This window comes from Pseudonaja textilis, chromosome 3, assembly GCF_049901715.1.
Source record: "Pseudonaja textilis isolate UNSWEBS1 chromosome 3, rPseTex1.2, whole genome shotgun sequence".
Taxonomy (NCBI): domain Eukaryota; kingdom Metazoa; phylum Chordata; class Lepidosauria; order Squamata; family Elapidae; genus Pseudonaja; species Pseudonaja textilis.
Window position 1 is genome coordinate 169,732,474 of NC_141992.1, and position 17,386 is coordinate 169,749,859.

The 17,386-nt window shown below is 40.9% G+C and overlaps 1 protein-coding gene across 21 annotated transcripts in view; it reads left to right on the top strand.

Annotated features, from left to right (window-relative positions):
• Nucleotides 1-17,386, top strand: part of PKIA (cAMP-dependent protein kinase inhibitor alpha) — a 43,270-nt gene that overhangs the window by 16,842 nt on the left and 9,042 nt on the right. The window lies entirely within an intron of this gene.

Consider the following 17,386-nt stretch of genomic DNA (forward strand, 5'->3'; position numbering starts at 1 on the left):
CCAGGACAAGGGGTTTGTTATCCCCAATCCAGGATCCTCTAACCCACCTAATACCCTTGAGGGGGAGGAGCCCTTGCCGGCTTAGCACCCTCCTTCTTCCCTGCGATCCTCTGGAGGTTCTGTCAACCGAGGACAAGAGGCCTGAACTAACCTCTGGGCGCTCCAAGCCTATGCTGGGGCCTTCAGATCAGCTCTGCTGCTTTCTCTTTCTCTGGGTCCTCGACCAGATGGATCCATCTACTTTAGCAGCATGTCCCCTCATCCCTTCAAGGGCGCATCAGGACATTGCTGACCTTCGACGTGGCAGAATCCTCAGCCGTCACCACTTACCATTCAGTTAAGTTCGCCAGTAGTGCGCTAACCTCTCTTGTGACAGCCCCCGCCTCCCTGGCTCAAACACCGACAGGCGGATGTCAAACCCGTCTTGGCTACTGCTCCCATCAAGGGAGACAATTCACCGGCTTAGCTCCGGAACCCCTGCTAGTGGATTCCCGAAGCAAAAATCCTTCCCTCTCTTGTGGAGGCCAGAGCACAGAGCCCCCAGCCATGTCAGAGAGGGTTCCCCGACCCTTCCACCAGCCTCCCTCTGGCCCTTTCTCAGGTGGCCTAGAGGTGGAGCACGTGCCTCCCAATCAGGAGGTTGTGAGTTCGAGCCCAGGTATAGGCTAATATTTGGAATAGACTCTCCTGTTGGAGCTGGGGGTTGGACTAGATAACCTCCCAGGTTCCGATCCCCCCTCTCCTCTCGGCCATCCCACTGGATTGAGCCGATTTGGGCGACAGGATCAGAAAGGGCGGTACCCATAAGAGACCCCTCAGGGGACCAAGCTGTAGTCTCTTCCGACGCCTTGGCTCGGAAACGCACACCCCTTATACAGGCTCCAACCCGCCCCACCCTCAGTGAGGATGGCGCCTTGCTCCCACCTCTTGGGGGCCCCACTCCCTCAGGTGGTTGTAGAACGTTCCTAGACCTAAAACGACCTAATCTTTCCTGCCCCCGCAGGACTAAGTTTTGTACACCTTGCAGTCCTCCCTATTGGGTACCAGGCAAGGGGACCGGCTCTCTCTTATGATTCTTCCAGTAACGTTTCTACCCATCCTTTTCCGGGCTCCACCCCCCCCCCAAATTCCGCGGGGTTTGTTTTCATCCTTTACCTCTCTCATTAGGCGGACCTACCTTGAGTTGAAAGTGGTCCCCTGAACCTCCCAAGGTTCTCGCAGCTCTAGCGGTTCCCCTCAGGAACCTTCCCATTCGTCCCCACCTTTACACGGGGACCCCTCATCCTGCCCCTCCTCAGACGTCCAGCAGAGAGGGACCCCAGAGCTCTCTCTCTCTGCCCCCCCCAAGACCATGGGCCCCTCGTAACCTGACGAGCACCAACTGTCGCCATCTAGCCGGAGAAACCAACTCGAGCCCGTAATTCATTTGGTAAAAAGGGGGAAAAATAGTTCTCTCCTTGGAGAGATCCCTAGCATACAAGGACCCGTCAAACCTATCTGGTGCTCCAAAGGCAACACTAGTAGAATTGTCTAAACTTTGGGGTAGGCTGGTCTCAAGCATTTCTATTGTTCCCTGGGCCCGTTTTTCTCCCCAGAACCCCTAAGTGGTTTCTGCTCTCTTCGAACGCCTGGTGGAAGTATCCAAAATCCACGCCCAGGGTCCCTCCAAGGGGCCTTACCCCTCTCCCCCAGCGATACAACCTCGCAATCAACTAGGACCACTCCTTCAGGGAGCCCCAAAACGATCCTCCCTCGCCACAGACGCCTGCCTGCCCGACTGGGGCACTTTACCCACTCGTTCGAAGGGCGCCGCGGGTGTAGTAGTACCCCGCAGGATCCCCTCTCTCGGCACGGGGCCGATAGTTGGAGACAGAAAAGGGTATGCAATACAAAATTGGGTGGAACTCCTCGTCATACTCTGGGCCCCGCGCAGCTCCCACCTCCAGGTATGCGGGCGCCGCGTCCTCCTCACCATCAGTGTCACCGCCAAAGCCACATCTCAGACAAGGGGGCACCTAGACCTCTCGGTTAATGAGAGAGGCCAAGCGTCTCTGCCACGGGGCAGAGTGCAATCTCCTCCTTGAAGCAGAGCCATCTCAGGAGTGTCAATCACCAAAGTGGATTCGCTGGACAGGGTCATGGGGGTCCAATCTGATCAGTGTCTCTCTCCCGTCTCTGTTCTAGGGGCGGTCACATTCTTCGGCCTGCCAGTCGAGGATCTCTTCACATCCCCTTCAACACACACTCCTGATTTCCTTCAAGGTTCCCCTCCCATGGGACCTAGGATCATGTCGTCCTCGGCTCCCAGGGGTCCCCTGCATCCCCACTAGCACTAGTTTCCCAGAGTCATACAGGAGCCGATCCCGAGAACGCAGAACCTTCCGGTGGCTCTCCCCTGCCCCAGGCACCTTTGGTTGGCGGTCCTCCACAACCTATCGGTCGCTCCTCTCTGGAAAATCCCCCTGCGGGGGGGGGGATCTCCCCCTCTCAGGGGCCCCTCGGCTCCGGAACCCTGGCTCTAACTGGTCCCTAGAGCTTGAGTAGAACCGTTTTTAAAAACAAACAATCAAACTAGCAATCAAAAAGAAAAGAAAAGAGAGAGAGAACGAGAAGTCCCCTGACCAGATTATTGACCCCATCTTGGTTTCAGACGATCCTCAACCATCCAAACCCATGAGATCACCCGAACTAACTTGGCAAGCGGTGTCACCTATCTCGGGTCAGCCCTTGTTATAAGGCATCCCTCAGACAACCCACTAACTTGTGTCCTCCAACTTTCCTCATACCCTCGCCTGAGACCTTGTTAGGGTCCTTTTTACCCCTCTCTCAGGAACTCTTGAGCCTCTCAGGGAATTCTCCCTCCAGCTCTTAACTTCAGGGTTCCGTTTCTGGTGGCCAGTGCTCGGCTCGTCGATTCTTGGAGATTGCAGCATTGTCGGTAAGAAAGGACCTCTGCATCTCCCTCGCCGTCCGGGCAGTTCTCCAGCCCGACTCTGCCTTATTGCCCAAGGTCAACCCAGCCTTTCGCAAGGCAAGGGATCTCATTCCCCCAAACCTCTGCCCAACCCTCGTGCGAGAGAGAGATACCTGTACTGTGCCTCTCGCATCTACCTTTCGCAATACCAGCCCTCATGAGGTCTGAAACCCTTTCCTCCTTTCAACCCAAATCTTTGGACCACGAAGTGCCCCCTCCAACCTTCGACTCTGGATCAGAGCTACTATCCCCAGATCTCACTTGTCACAAGTTTGCCAGTACTAGTGAAAATGCAGCGCATCCCATCAGAGAGGCAGATACACCGGTAACTTGGGTCACTCAAGCCCCTATCACTGATAATTGCTGGGCCTCCACCCGGACTCCTCCGTCTTCCTTCATTAGGCATTCCGAGATCGACATATTGTCTCAGCTAAGGCCTCGTTTGGCAGACGTGTCCTGCGGCGGGTCCTCAAGGACCCAGAGAGGCTCCTGAGCCAGACAGGGTCCCTCCCGTAGGACAGCCAAGCTTTGGTATGTTCCACTCTCTGGATGATCCGAGCAGCTCGAAGGAGAATGGGCGTTGGTTCTTACCTGACACGCCATTTCTATTCGAGCTGGGAGGATCATCCAGCCCTGTTAGTGTTTTGGGGACAAACCCCCTAGCAGAGTGCACAGCAGCAGTCAAGCCAGGCAGCCAAATGAGAGTGAGGCTGGGCCCAAGAGTATACACACACTAGAGACAAAAACACTGTTTGTGGTTTTAAAATAGGTATTTAATTCATACAGAGATTAAGAAGAGTCATTCAGTCCATATGTCAGTATCCAGTATATCTATCCAGTTACCTAGTCTTTTAAACAGTAAATACAATGTCTTTATCTGCTTGTAAATCTTCTTCTTCTGATACTTTTCTCTCAAAGACAATGCTGAATCCACAGCTCACCAAGCAAACAGTCCTTGTGTTCAGTAGAGAGAGGTATCTTGCACAGTAGACATCTCATACAGGAGGAAACAGTAGGCAGACAGACAGCAGATAGACCAGAGACCAGTAACACCAGGAACCAGGAACTCGAAACCAGGATCAGAAACCAGGAAGTGTTACGTCTCTCTCACTGCCTATTATTGCAGCCTGCAACCGCACCCATAATTATGCAATGACATTGCATGTTTGAGCTTAAAGCTGCAAACACTTAAAACTAGGTTTTATATATTCATTCACCCAAACCAGTTGGTGTATCCATATACCCAACAAGCCCCACCCTTATCCTTCCCGTCTGGTGGGGTCCTGTTTTGGCCAATGAATCATTAAGTCTAGTAAGATGAGAGTACGGTTTTCTCTTCCCTCTCGACTTCGCATAAACTGGGGGAACGCCTGGATGGAGCCACGTGATGGAGGGAGGACGTTCCTCAATAGTTCAACTCAGCCTACAATCAACACAGACTGAAGCACCTCCCACTCTCTGGATGATCCTCCCAGCTCGAATAGAAATGGCGTGTCATGTAAGAACCAACGCCCATTACCTTTAAAATTAATATTTTAGTTTTTGAAATTAAAGATTTCAAGGATACAGCATACTATCCTTCAAACCCATAGTTCTTAAGTGTTATCTCAACACACTTGGAGAGTTGAGGGAGTTGGTTGAGGAAGTCTGAGGTGATGAGAACTTGAACCCACCCACCACCCATGTCCCATTAGTTCATCATTGCTTCAAAATAGAATAGCCTCTGTTAGCATTGCTGAACTATATGTTTAAAAATTACCATTTTAAGAAAATTCAGTAGAGAACTGTATATCTGATAAGGTAGTTTGGTCTAATTCTGTTTACTCACAGAATCTCAAATTGACTTTGAAACCATAATTGATTTGAGTTCTTTCTGTATTGGAAAGGTCTTAAGCTTTTAGTCACTCCTGGCAATAGTAATCATTTTCTATTTTTAAGATAAGTGTTGCTCCTGACAAAATATACATTATTTGATTATGGAATTTTCTTTATTAGTATGTGTTGTAAGTTCATATACTGTATTATGCACATTAGTGTCATTATACACATATAGCATGAAGGTATTGATAGGTATTATACATGTACACTTGAATATACAAGTTGTCAGCCAGTCCTTGAGTATTGAAGATTTGTCTTTAAATGAATCCAAACTCCAGATCCTCTTTAGGACAATGTTGGTTTATTCAATATATCAGTAAACAACAAATACTCTAATCAGGCAAGACTGGTTAAAAGCCAGTCAAGGTTAGCATTGGGTTTGAATTTGCTCTCTTTCCTTTTATTATCATTATCATGAGACACACCACACCACACACAGGCCTATACGCAGTTCTAGTTCTGGCCACGCCTAACCTATTATCTCTAAATGTTATTAGCCCTAACATATCTATATCCCTAACATATTCCGACCCTCACTAACTGATCCCCACCTGGTGCCACCTTCACCATGTCTTAACTCAATGCTTAATTACCACCTACCTATATGTGCCCCAACCCCCTCTAACAATATGCACGACATCAATACATGAAAAAAGCCATTTCCAGCCCCGCAATTGTTTCAGAATCCAGCCTGCAGTTGCTTCAGAATCCATCCTGCAGCTGACAGCTCTACTGAGTCATTCTAAAGCAACCTTCAACACCATCGGCTAGCACACAAGCAGCAATACAGATCCCGCGTCATCAGAGCTAAGGTGATATTCTCCACTGCCAGCTAACTTGCTGTGAGGTGTGTTCGAAGCTGATCAGCTCTGTAGCAAGCTGGGAGCCCAACACAAGTTCTGTATAATGTGTTAAGTTCTTTTTAGACTTTTGATGGTGCTAATTTTTTTTAGGGGGAGTGTAATATATATGAGTCTGTCCAAGTAATTGCCATCTGTAAAGATGATTCAGTTTATTTTTAGGTTCTGACTTAGTTTAAGATCTTTTGTGTGTAGTCTGTTAAAATAACATACAGAGTTGTTATGTAAAACAAGTCTGACATTGATTATGCATTCATATTTTGCTGCTGAATCAGGTCAGATATTGACATGATTTTTCATTTTCTTACATCTTTACACTGGAATTAAGCAAAGTCAAGTGTGTATAGACAATAATTCAATTCATTTGTACCAATCTATGTTGATACATACAAATTTCTTTTTAAAATGTTTAACAGTACACCTGGTTTGCTGGTTTCTGGTGCACATGCACATGCAAAGACCAGTTCTGTGCATATGCACCGGCTCCGCCTTGCCTTCGGGGGTACTTGCGCCTCCCTCCCCCTCCCAATCCCGATTGAGGTGGTGGGACATACACACTGCGGCCTCCTCCACTGGAAAGCTGTAGCCCCTTCCCAGCCTCAGAACAGGCCAGCACAGCTACCTCTCCCTCTCCCGCCACTTCTTCCAAAGGATCGTGACAGCTTCCCAGCTTGGGCACCTCTTACCACTTCCCAACGGCATGCATTCCTCCCACCTGGCTCAGCTCCTGCACAGCCCCCCCCCCCAGAAGAGCAGCAGCTGCAAGGGGAAGGGCAGGAGCGACCAGCTGGCCACCACAGCTGCTCCCATGCCAGCAAGCCATGTGGGTAGCTCACCTTCTTCCCAACACTCCTCCTCCAGTATCCCACCTGGAAGTGGCAGTGCAACAGCTGCTGCCGGGGGTGAGGGAGCAGCAGAGGCATGGACAGGTAAGCCAGGGCTTCTCTTCCCCACCCAAACGGGCTTGTAGAGCCCCAACCCTTCTTCCAGGGGCACTGACGCGCATCTGTGGTCCAGAGTGCTTGGTCGGTTTGGGCACACGGGGCAGCATTTGCTGGTTGGGTGGATGCCCGAGATGGCCAGTACACCAGAACCCAGAAGAGCAAGGGAAGCAGACCTGCTGGCCAGGACAGCTGGGGCTATACAAGAAGGGAGAAAAGCCTTGGCTCTCCTATCCTCGCCTCTGGTGGTGGTTGTTGTGCTGCCACTTCCTGGCGGGACGCTGGAGGAGCTGCTGGCGGGGAGGCGAGCTGCCCACATGGCTTGCCGGCATGTGGGTGGTTGTGGTGGCAAAAGTGGTGGTGGGGGCTCGGCCAGCTCTTCTGGGGCGCCCAAGCTGGCCAGGCGTTCCAGAGCATGGATGTGCCATGGGCTGGAGCCATGCAAGAACCCCACTCAGGTGGAGAGGGAGGGAAGCCCCAGCCCGCCTGTCCTGGCCCACAGCTCTGCCCCTTTCCAGGTCTTCTAGCATGTACTACCGATACTCTTCCTATTGCTGGTCTTTGCACCTACATGCGCACCAGAAACCAGAAGAGCAAGTGGCCATGCACATGCGCGTTCTGGAAACAAGATCATCTTCCAGGCACGCACATGCGCACCAGGCAGCTGCTCTTCTGGTTTTTGGTGCACATGCGCACATGAAGTCAGGTGGATGGCATGCCAGAACCCAAAAGAGCAACGGGCAATTGCTCCGCATGCCTGGAATAATGGCTCTGCATGCCACTTCTGGCATGCATACTATAGGTTCGCCATCATGGTCCTAGTCCATTCTAACCAAGAATACTTTTTTCTTCCTGTCATTTTTATGCCATTTCTTTCTGGTTCACAAGTTAAATTAAAATCATTAATATGAAAATCCTTTATCATTCCAGTAACAAGAGACTAAACTTTAAGGTTGAGTAAGCCTTTAGTAAGCTTTTTTACTAACACTATGAAGAAGAAAATTAATAAATATTGATCAGTAACCATTAATACTGGACTCTTAGCCTGATTCAGCTATCGGAATAGGGAATGTATTGGGCATTGTCATGGTTCCAACCAATGCCCTAAATACCACCTAAAGAGTTGAGACCAGGATTTCATTGCTTTACAGTAGGAACAGGTTTGATCAAATAACTGCTAATTTCTGTCCCTTCTTTAGAGGTTGGAAAACCAGCATCCCACATATGATTTACATTGTTCAAAATAAGATTATATTTTATGCCTGAGATCTCCAATAGGTACCCCATTAGGCTCCCCACTTCAGAAATCTTTATAATCTTTTGATTTCTGGTAAGTGCAACAATGTCAAGGGTAGGATATCTGCTCCTTCACTTTCCAATGCTTGAGGAATGCAGAATCAGTATAAGAAAAGGTAGAGAGGAAATTAACAGTGGTTGGGAAAAGATAAGAGTCTGAGAAGAATTGGTGCTTTTATATAGTTTATCCTTTGAATGTTATAAAGTTTATTTCCTACACTTCCAAATTTGAATATAAGTATACAGACATCTGCATTTCTATTTCTGTTTAATTTTTATGTTACCACCACCCCCAAATTGAGGCTTGGAAAATATTAAATTGCATAATTTGAATATGTTTCCGCTCAAATTAATTTATACACAAGAGCTTTTGACAAAATATTTTATAAAATAACTTATGTTTCCCAATAAGTTCCAAAAAGCCAGACACATTTACCAATGCTAACCTGAAAAAAGTAAGAAATATTAAATGTGATAACACATTATGTCACAGTACAAAGCCAAATACTTAGGCTTAAATCTGTCCATTTCTCATAAAGTGGCAAATTCTGTTCCTTGAAAAAGTAAACTAATCCAATTTAGGACTATATTCTTCTAAACAACTGATTCATCAACTAATTCCAAGTCTTATAGTGCATTGAATAAAAGAACTCAGACCACACAGTATTTTTGCAGAAATTTTTCTTTATGTAGAACTATCACAGAGAAGTTACACATTTAATAATGGTACAAATCTCATTTTTGTAAACAAGTCTGCTTTATGGAAGAAATAATTTCCTGGATTCATTCATTCATACATACATACATGCATACATACATACATACATACATAAAATGAAATCACAATTTACTTCGTTAAGGATTGCTAATTAAATCACAGTTGGTTGTGTTCACTTAACAGACATTGTAAACATGGTTTACAATATAAAGTAACTGGGTTTGCATAACAGAACCAGATAACACCAGAATAGGTCATTCTTGCATTATATTTCCTGGAAGGCACCTGGCTATTGTCAGAAAGATATGAAGGAGCTCTGTCTGCAGATATTACATGAGAGACTCAAAGTACATCCAACCAATCATTGCTTGTATCTTGGCATTCAGAATGAAGGGAAGAAATATAGGTCTCATTCTACTCATTTGTCAGAGAGTGTCCTAGTACTGCGATCCATTTTTTATCTTGAATACTTTATTTTTACTGCCAGTATCGATGGACAACTGTTTAGAGCAATACGGGTTAATAACACAAGAGATGCGATACATAATAGACAGAAAATATATATTACTTTTCATCATCTTTGTTGAGCCTCTAGAAATAACAAGCTGACAAATTACAATCAATTTGTATTTGTTAATCATAGAGCTATGTAGAGACTGATTCTGGACTATAATTGAACAAGGAATTAATTACTACCAACAAACATTTTTAAGGTACACTGGTGATAAAATAACTGCATGAAATACTTGAAGTTTTTCTATGTTTTCTTCATGTATCAAAGAGGCTGAAAGATGTATTTCAACAACAATAAAGATTTTAAATAGCATTTATATTTTAGCGACTTTTGCTAAAAGTGTCTAATAAAGTATTCCTTGCATTCTCTTAAATAAGCATGAAATTTCAGTAAGTTTGCACTTTATTAGAAATGTTAGCTTCTCGTTGTTTACTAAAAGACATTGAAACAAATCCCAGTTTTTAAAATGTGATTTAAATGTAATTTCAGAATGGCTTTTGTCCTATAGTGATCCATGTAATAATGCTGGAAACAGCAAATGGCCTGTTCAGGCTTTCCTGTTGAAATAATAGCATACATTATACTACAGAGTTGCCTAGCAACAGAAGCAAAGGCATTGCTTCAGCTAACAATAAATAAATAAAAACCTCAACCATATAATTACTTGAGTTGAAAAAAGACTGAGAAAAAGTATGTAGGACTTTGCCCCAAAGAAGCTTCTTAATCTTAATGGACTATCATATTAATTTATTCTTGAAGTAGACATAGCCACTCACTTCTTTAAATGAGCCTTCCTTTAGTCAGTATTTCTCAAATGTACTGGACTTTATGTTAAATGCCGCCTCTGAAGAAAGCGGATAATGTTAGTGGTATCCCAATTTGACCATATTTTTTGGAGTATACGACACACTTCCCCCCCCCCCCAAAAAAAGTGGGTGGAAATGTCTGCATCTTATACAGTGAATATTGTGGGGGTGGGGGTATTGGTGCGGTGCCAATCAGCTGTTCTAGAATGGACCGTGATGGTGAATGGGCCATGGTGAATGGGCGGCAGTGAACGGGCCAGATGAATATTGGATAGATGCTGGGAGGCAGAGGCAGATTTTTTTTTTCTTCTTTTCCTTCCCCAAGGCTAGGTGCATCTTATACTCCGGAGCATCTTATACTCCGAAAAATACAGTAATTGCATTTCCCAGGGAGTTTTGTACCTTGTATGCGCACTCCTAGTCAATTTATCTACAGTATGTCTTTTTCCCTGCTGCTGGTTTCCTTTTTTCTGTTTTGTTCTTCAGTGTGTGGGTTTTTAATCTTGCTTCTATTTTTTGTCATTTGCCCAGATAATCCAATTAACAACAAAATTAAATCACTCCAGGTAGCAGATCTGTTAACTATAAGTAATGTTCATTATTTAGCAATTAGATTATGGTTGATCTGGAAAACGTTAGGATGATCAGACTTAATTAGTATTTGAAGGATTATTATTTAATAGATAATTCAAGGTAGCCAACATACCTAATATTCCTTCTTTACTTTCCCCAAAGCAACAACCTTATGAGGTGAGTTGGACTGAAAGAGAAAGACTGGCTCAAAGTTACCAAATTAGTTTTCATGAGTAAAGTAGGACTAGAACTCACAGTCTCCTGGTTTCTAGTCTGGTGCCTTTACTCAGCAGGATCTCTTTTTATAGTGAAAATTGAAAAAGAAACAGCTTCGATGAATCTCTTTTAAATAAAAAATTACATGGACTATCCATGCAGACACCAGAAATTGAATTTAGCCTAACAAAAAGTTTATTCCCTCAAATGCTTTATGAGATGATCAATAAAAATAAACATAGCTGGTATGATTGTAGTAGCTTTTGATTTTTTTTGCCTTTTTGGGATAGCACTATAAATAATTCTTTATGTTGGCTTTAATCCGCTTAATTTATATTCTTGCTAACCTAGAAAATACAGTTTTTCCGGTGAGGAAAGTGAATGTGGAAAGATTGCTATATAATATGACTTAATTTATATAACAAAATATAAAGGTACGGCATCTCTTTAGTTCAAGTCTGCATTCTGTCTGAGAGTGACCCTGCTGGCTTTGTGTCTAAAGCAGTATTAAGACTCAGCCTCCTCATTTCTAATCCAGTACTTTTAACTCAAACACCAAAGTGGCTCAAATCAACTTAGAAGATATTTGAAAAATAGCGAGCAACTGTACTCCAAAATGTATAATATATAGATTAAAAATTAATGATTGGAAATAAGCAACAAATATATTTCCCTGAAAACCACAACAAAACCAATGATTTTATCCAAAGGAGCCACAAAAATTAAATACTCATTTGAAGGGCTAGTGATCTTACAAAGTTTGCAAACTCCAGATAGATTGTGTTGGATCTAGTGCACGTGGACTGGAAAGTACTGTATATCATGAGGAATGGAGAAATCTGTATAATGTCATTGCACACATTAAACTGTAAGTAAGGAGATTGATTAATTTAAACAAAAATACTTCTCCTTATCTAAAGCCACTAATCATTGCGTTTTAATCTACCATTAAATAGATTAGGGACTTTCCAGCAGGTGCAACTTGGGTTGTAATAAATGGGGTTATATATCAAACCATATCAAATACTGTGGTCAAATATGGCCACCCTGAAGTGGAAGAACTAACCTGGACAAGATTGTGCAGGAGCGGTGAAGAAGAGGACAGCATGAAAACCAAGCTAATCAGGTGCAACATTTGAACAAGGTACCAGAATTAAAATTTTAAGTAATTTTTAAGAGAGATAATTAAAGCAGTGGCCAGAGGAAGTGAAGAAAAAAAAAATTTGACAGCTGAAAGTGGCTTTGAACTTTGAAAGGAGGAAGCCAGAAGAAGATATTTGTTTAAATTGGATAAATATATGATCTTAGCACTAAACAGACATAACTAAAGCTGAACTCAAACATGTCAAAGAAAAAAATAAAAAACAGTAATTGATATTTGGACTTATTTAGACTTTGAATCTTAAAAGCCCTAAATAGAAAAAACAAGGGGGGAAAAGGGGCGGAATTTGGATATAAAAGAGAGTGCCATCTAGTGGTAAAAGAAATTATTTGTGACTCTTTATAACCTGGCTCTTCTAAAAGTTGAATTTGATACAAAGTAAGTGAAACTTTGTTACAATAAAATAGAGACCCTGGAAAATGAAAGTGGAATATTGAATATTAAAACAAAGAAAGAAGCAGGAAGAAACTATCTGGGGATTGTTTGGTAATTTTGGCATAGACTTAAATTGATGGACATTAGACTATTGGATGAATCTGGAAAAACCTATCATTGGAAATAAACTTTATAGACATTGGCTGAATCAAATTACTGGATAATTGTGGATATAAAGACTAAAGATATATGTGTGTGTGTGTGTGTATGTGTATATATGTATGTATGTATGTATGTATGTATGTATGTATATGTATGTCAGTCATTCTGCTTTGTTTGGGTATTTTCCCACGTCATTGTAGTCGTGCTTTTAAAGTTGTAGCAATGTTTCGGCAGAATCTCATCTGCCATCATCATTCTGCCGATTCTGCCGAAACGTTGCTACAACTTTAAAAGCACAACTACAATGACGTGGGAAAATACCTGAACAAAGCGGAATGCCATACATGTAAGTACCCGCGAAAACTTAAGAAAATACACACACACACACACACAATCACACACATATATATCAGAAGTGTTTAAAAATGGCAGGCCTTTTTTGGAATTAAAAATTGAACTAAGAAATACTACAAGAAAGAGGCAAGTCGTTTGGTTTTGCATTACAATTTTTAGAAATGGAGATTTTAGAGCATGAAGAACAACAAGGAGTGCCAGAAGAGGATGAGCAGATTAAGGAAGAGGCCATCTTAAATGAACAATTGGAGCAACGAATATTAAAGCGAAGGGGGAGAAGAATGGAAATTAAAAACTCGAGATTTGAGGAGGCAATCAAAAAAGGGAATATTTTGAAAACCAAACAAAGTAAAAGGAAACAGCAGAAAAGGAAATTCCAGAAGGAAGTTTTAAAGAGGGAAGGGGATAAAAACTGGAGTAAGAAAAAGAGAGAAAAAATGAAGGGAAAAAGAGCTAAGAAGAAACAGAACCAGGAAATAAAGAAATATGGAAATCAAACAAAAATGAAAAGAAATTGTTTATTCAAAAAACATAAGAGACAATGGTTAATTAAGAATTAAAAAGAGGGATTCTACAACGTGATGAGATGTAAAATAAATGTATTAGAAGTAACAAATTATTTAGAAAGTAGAGGAAAATAGATTATTAAAATGAAAGATTTTTTTTTGTTATTGGAATGCTTGTTTTTTGTTAAACTATATATAGAGATAAAACAGAGATGGAATAATGTGAAAAATGAGAAACTATGATAAGTTTATTAACTATGTTTAATGAAATTGTAGAATATAGTTGAAATAAATTATGAGGATTGCTGTAATGAGAGTAGTACCAGTTTGTATGATGAATTTAAAATATTAAAAGTTAAATGATTATTGGGATTTAAAGGGGAACTAATCAAATGATATATAAGGTATAGGGGTGGCACACTCTAATTGGTAATTGTGGGGGGAACTTTTTTGGAATGTTTGAACTGAGATAGAATTTTTGAAATGATGAAATAACAATATGATGAAATTGCAAACTTGACAGATAAAACGTATAAAGCACAATGAATATGAAGCTATGAGAAATACTTAAAAGTCAAAAGAAATAGGTTAATAAATGAATTTAAAATTTATAAAACAAGCTTGAGGAAAGTATTTGAGAAAATTAATTTAAAAATATGTAAAATAATGATAAGATATGAAACTAAGTGTAAAAGATGAATATGTAATCACAAGTCATATGTATATGGAAATGTGAAAACCTGGAATCACGCTGTTCACTAAAAAAAGATGTTTTTAAAATGTGGAAAACTGAAATAATTTTTTTATTAAAAAAGAAAAAGAATTTCAGTCTTTGCCTGTAATTTGAGTACATATACAAGTAGTCCTTGACTTACAATCAATCACTTAATGACCATTCAAGGTTATAACAGACTCCCCCAGAAGCTACCTATGACCCAGTTTCAAAGTTACAGCTATTATAGTGCTGCTGCAGTTATTCATCCTTACAACCAACCACAGGGATGCTGTAGGATACATCCATCCTTTCCCCCCGCCCCCCCATCCCAACAGATTCCTTACATGCCTTTGGCCTGCTCCCAATCCAGCCATTCAGCCAAACAAGGTAACCTAAAGTTAGCAGCAGGAGCTACCGGTGTGAGTGGTACTAGTTTGTAGGCTGATGCCTGCTTCCCATCCAGACACCCACGGAAGCCTAAAATCTGACTCCTATGTTTCATTAAAATAATTTGCAAGAAATATAGACATTTAACAACCATACATTTCGTGACCTTTAGAAGTTACAATTGCACTGAAAAAAAAAACGAGCTATGACCAGTTTTTGACCGTTACATGACATGACATGACCATCACAGTATCCCCATGGTCAAGTGAACAAAATTCAGGCATTTGACAATTGGCATGTATTTATGAAGGCTGTAGTGTCTCACAGTCATATGGTCACCATTTGTAATCTTTCCAGCTGGCTTCCAACAAACAAAATCAATGGGGGAACTGGATTCGCTTAACAACTGCATCATTCATTTAACAACTGCAGTGATTCATTTAACTGTGGCAATGGTGATCATAAAATGGAAGCCAAACTCACTTAACAATTGTCTTGCTTAACAACAGAATTTTTGTTTCATTTGTGATTCTAAGTTGAGGACAACCTGTATTACTAGTTGAGAACCATTTTGTTAAGAATATAAGCTCTATCTTCTGGTTTTCCTTAAATATTTCATGCTTAATTATATTAATGTATCTCTAAGGATTTCTAATGAAGGATTTTTCCTATCTGGGATAGCAAAGTTGCTCTAGCGTGGAATCAAATAAGCAGCGACAGTGTCATCTTAGGAGCTTTTAGTGGCTTTGTTCCCACATATATAAACTTTCCTGTATCTACATATGTGCCAGGAACTGATTAACCGAAAGCATGATGACAAGACAGTACCATTGATTGCACAAATATGATATTATAAGAACTCGAAGAAGTAGGTTAAATGTCAGACAGTCCTGGTAATATTATATTCATTGGGCCATGAAGAATCAGAAGGCGTTAAACAACAACAGGGGATGTGATCTGTAGGCAGCAAGGCCTACATTTGGTGCTCGAATTCTCAAATTTCAGATAATCATGCTCTTCTGGGGAAGAATCTCATAGTTCTAAGGCTATGTTGTTTTGAAGATTATTCAGAAAGATATCAACACTTTAGAAATAGGTTATTTTCTCTTTTTGATTCTGGCAGTTTTTCAAACCTTTTCAGAAACATACAGAAATCTTGGATGATGTCTAAGCAAAATCCAGGTTGCTAAACAATATCTTAGCAAAATGTTAACAACTGCATATGGAGTCCTCTAAAGGCTTTATAGTGCTGTTTGACACACTTGAGTCTTAACAAAATGTGATTAATTTCAAGTGATCACACAATATAAACTGGAACTGAATCCAGCCAAAGCAAACACACTTTTGGTGAGTACAATATTTGGTCTGAATCTAATTTGAATGCATACCAAAAAATAACATTTCTAGAAATTTGGAAGCCTTTGAGAAAACATGAAAAAATTAGTATTTGTTTTTGGAAAGAAATTGTATGTACATTTGCAAAGATTCCATATAAAATAAAGTAATTCATTGTTTATTGAACACATATAAATTATATCCATTTTAAATAATTTTAGGCAGCCTTTTCAGAAAATTTATTCTCCTAATTTTGCATATATTTTTGCAATTATTGCAAAATAATTGGAAAACAAACTAAACTACAACAAACCAATTAGTTTTCTTATGTATCAAGCTTTGAGTGATTGTTTGCATTAAATGATTGAATATGAGTAATATTTCTCTGAAACTAGATTGCTGGGTTAATTCTGAAAGTCACGTCATATTAGAAAGTTAAATTGCTGCTCCCTATCCTTGCTGAAATTCTCTTTATCACTAGTAGGATAATTTCTGGAAATAATTGAAAAACAGTTTCTTTACTGATTCTCTTTTAAGCTTTCAGTATATTAAAGTTTTCCCTTTGAAGCAAAGCTTTAGTTCTTCATACCTGTTTTGAAAGATGGGCCTGATATAAAAATGCCTTCTGAATTGACTTCCAGATTTATTAAATGCAGCTGCTTCCTTTTACAGATATTGTAATATGTCAGTTTGGATCAGTAAAATCAGATTGGACAAATGTTTAGTGTATTGTAGTAGAAATGCACTGGTTTCTCCTTAGTATATTCTTTCAAATGTTGTCAGAAGGACCATAGTGATTCATCTCTGATGATTCCTGTTTTATTTCAAAAGTATTTGGAGAAGAGGTGCAGTGACAATTTGCTAATTAGATCATATTGTGGATACTATTCTGAATCTATAAGTATTCCAAGTTTTCTCCATCAATATGCTGAGAAAGGGCGTTTCAGGTAAGCCAACGCCCCTTTTCATTGTGTCCTCCCCTCCCGCCCTTCTTTTTTGGTTTAAATATAAGCATTAAATGAAAGTTAGAATTTTGTAATATCTTCTCTACCCCATAGACGTAAAACATGGGCTTGGATAATAATATCAGTTTTTAAACTTTATTTCTCAATATCATTTGGATCCTTAAACCAGGATTATAGCTGTAGTAGAAAAATTGACTGCGTAAATCCTAGATTTCCGAAATGATGGGTGATTCTATTGTATTCCAAAAGTTGCATTTTTGTGAATTTACACCGTTGTGCAAAATTAAATATAAATATTGTATTGTTTGCTTTATGACAAGATAAATGTTAGCTTAAATTATGAGCAGGTAAATGATCAACTCGGTGAACGTCAGATAAACTCCAAACACAGAGGCAAAGAGAAGCACTTGCCTACAACACTGCTGCATTAGGAAACCCTAATGCTATTCCTGTTTCAGCTGCTATTTTGTATAGCAAGGCTTAGCAATATAGCACCAACAACACATGTGACACTCCCTCATCCAGGACCCAAACTGAAAGTTAAGCTAATTTTAAAAACTTCACACAGTCAAATGCATTACCATTCTCACAAGGTAGCAGTTCCATAATGATGATTGTTAATATTATTAAAAGTTATTGCCTACCCAAC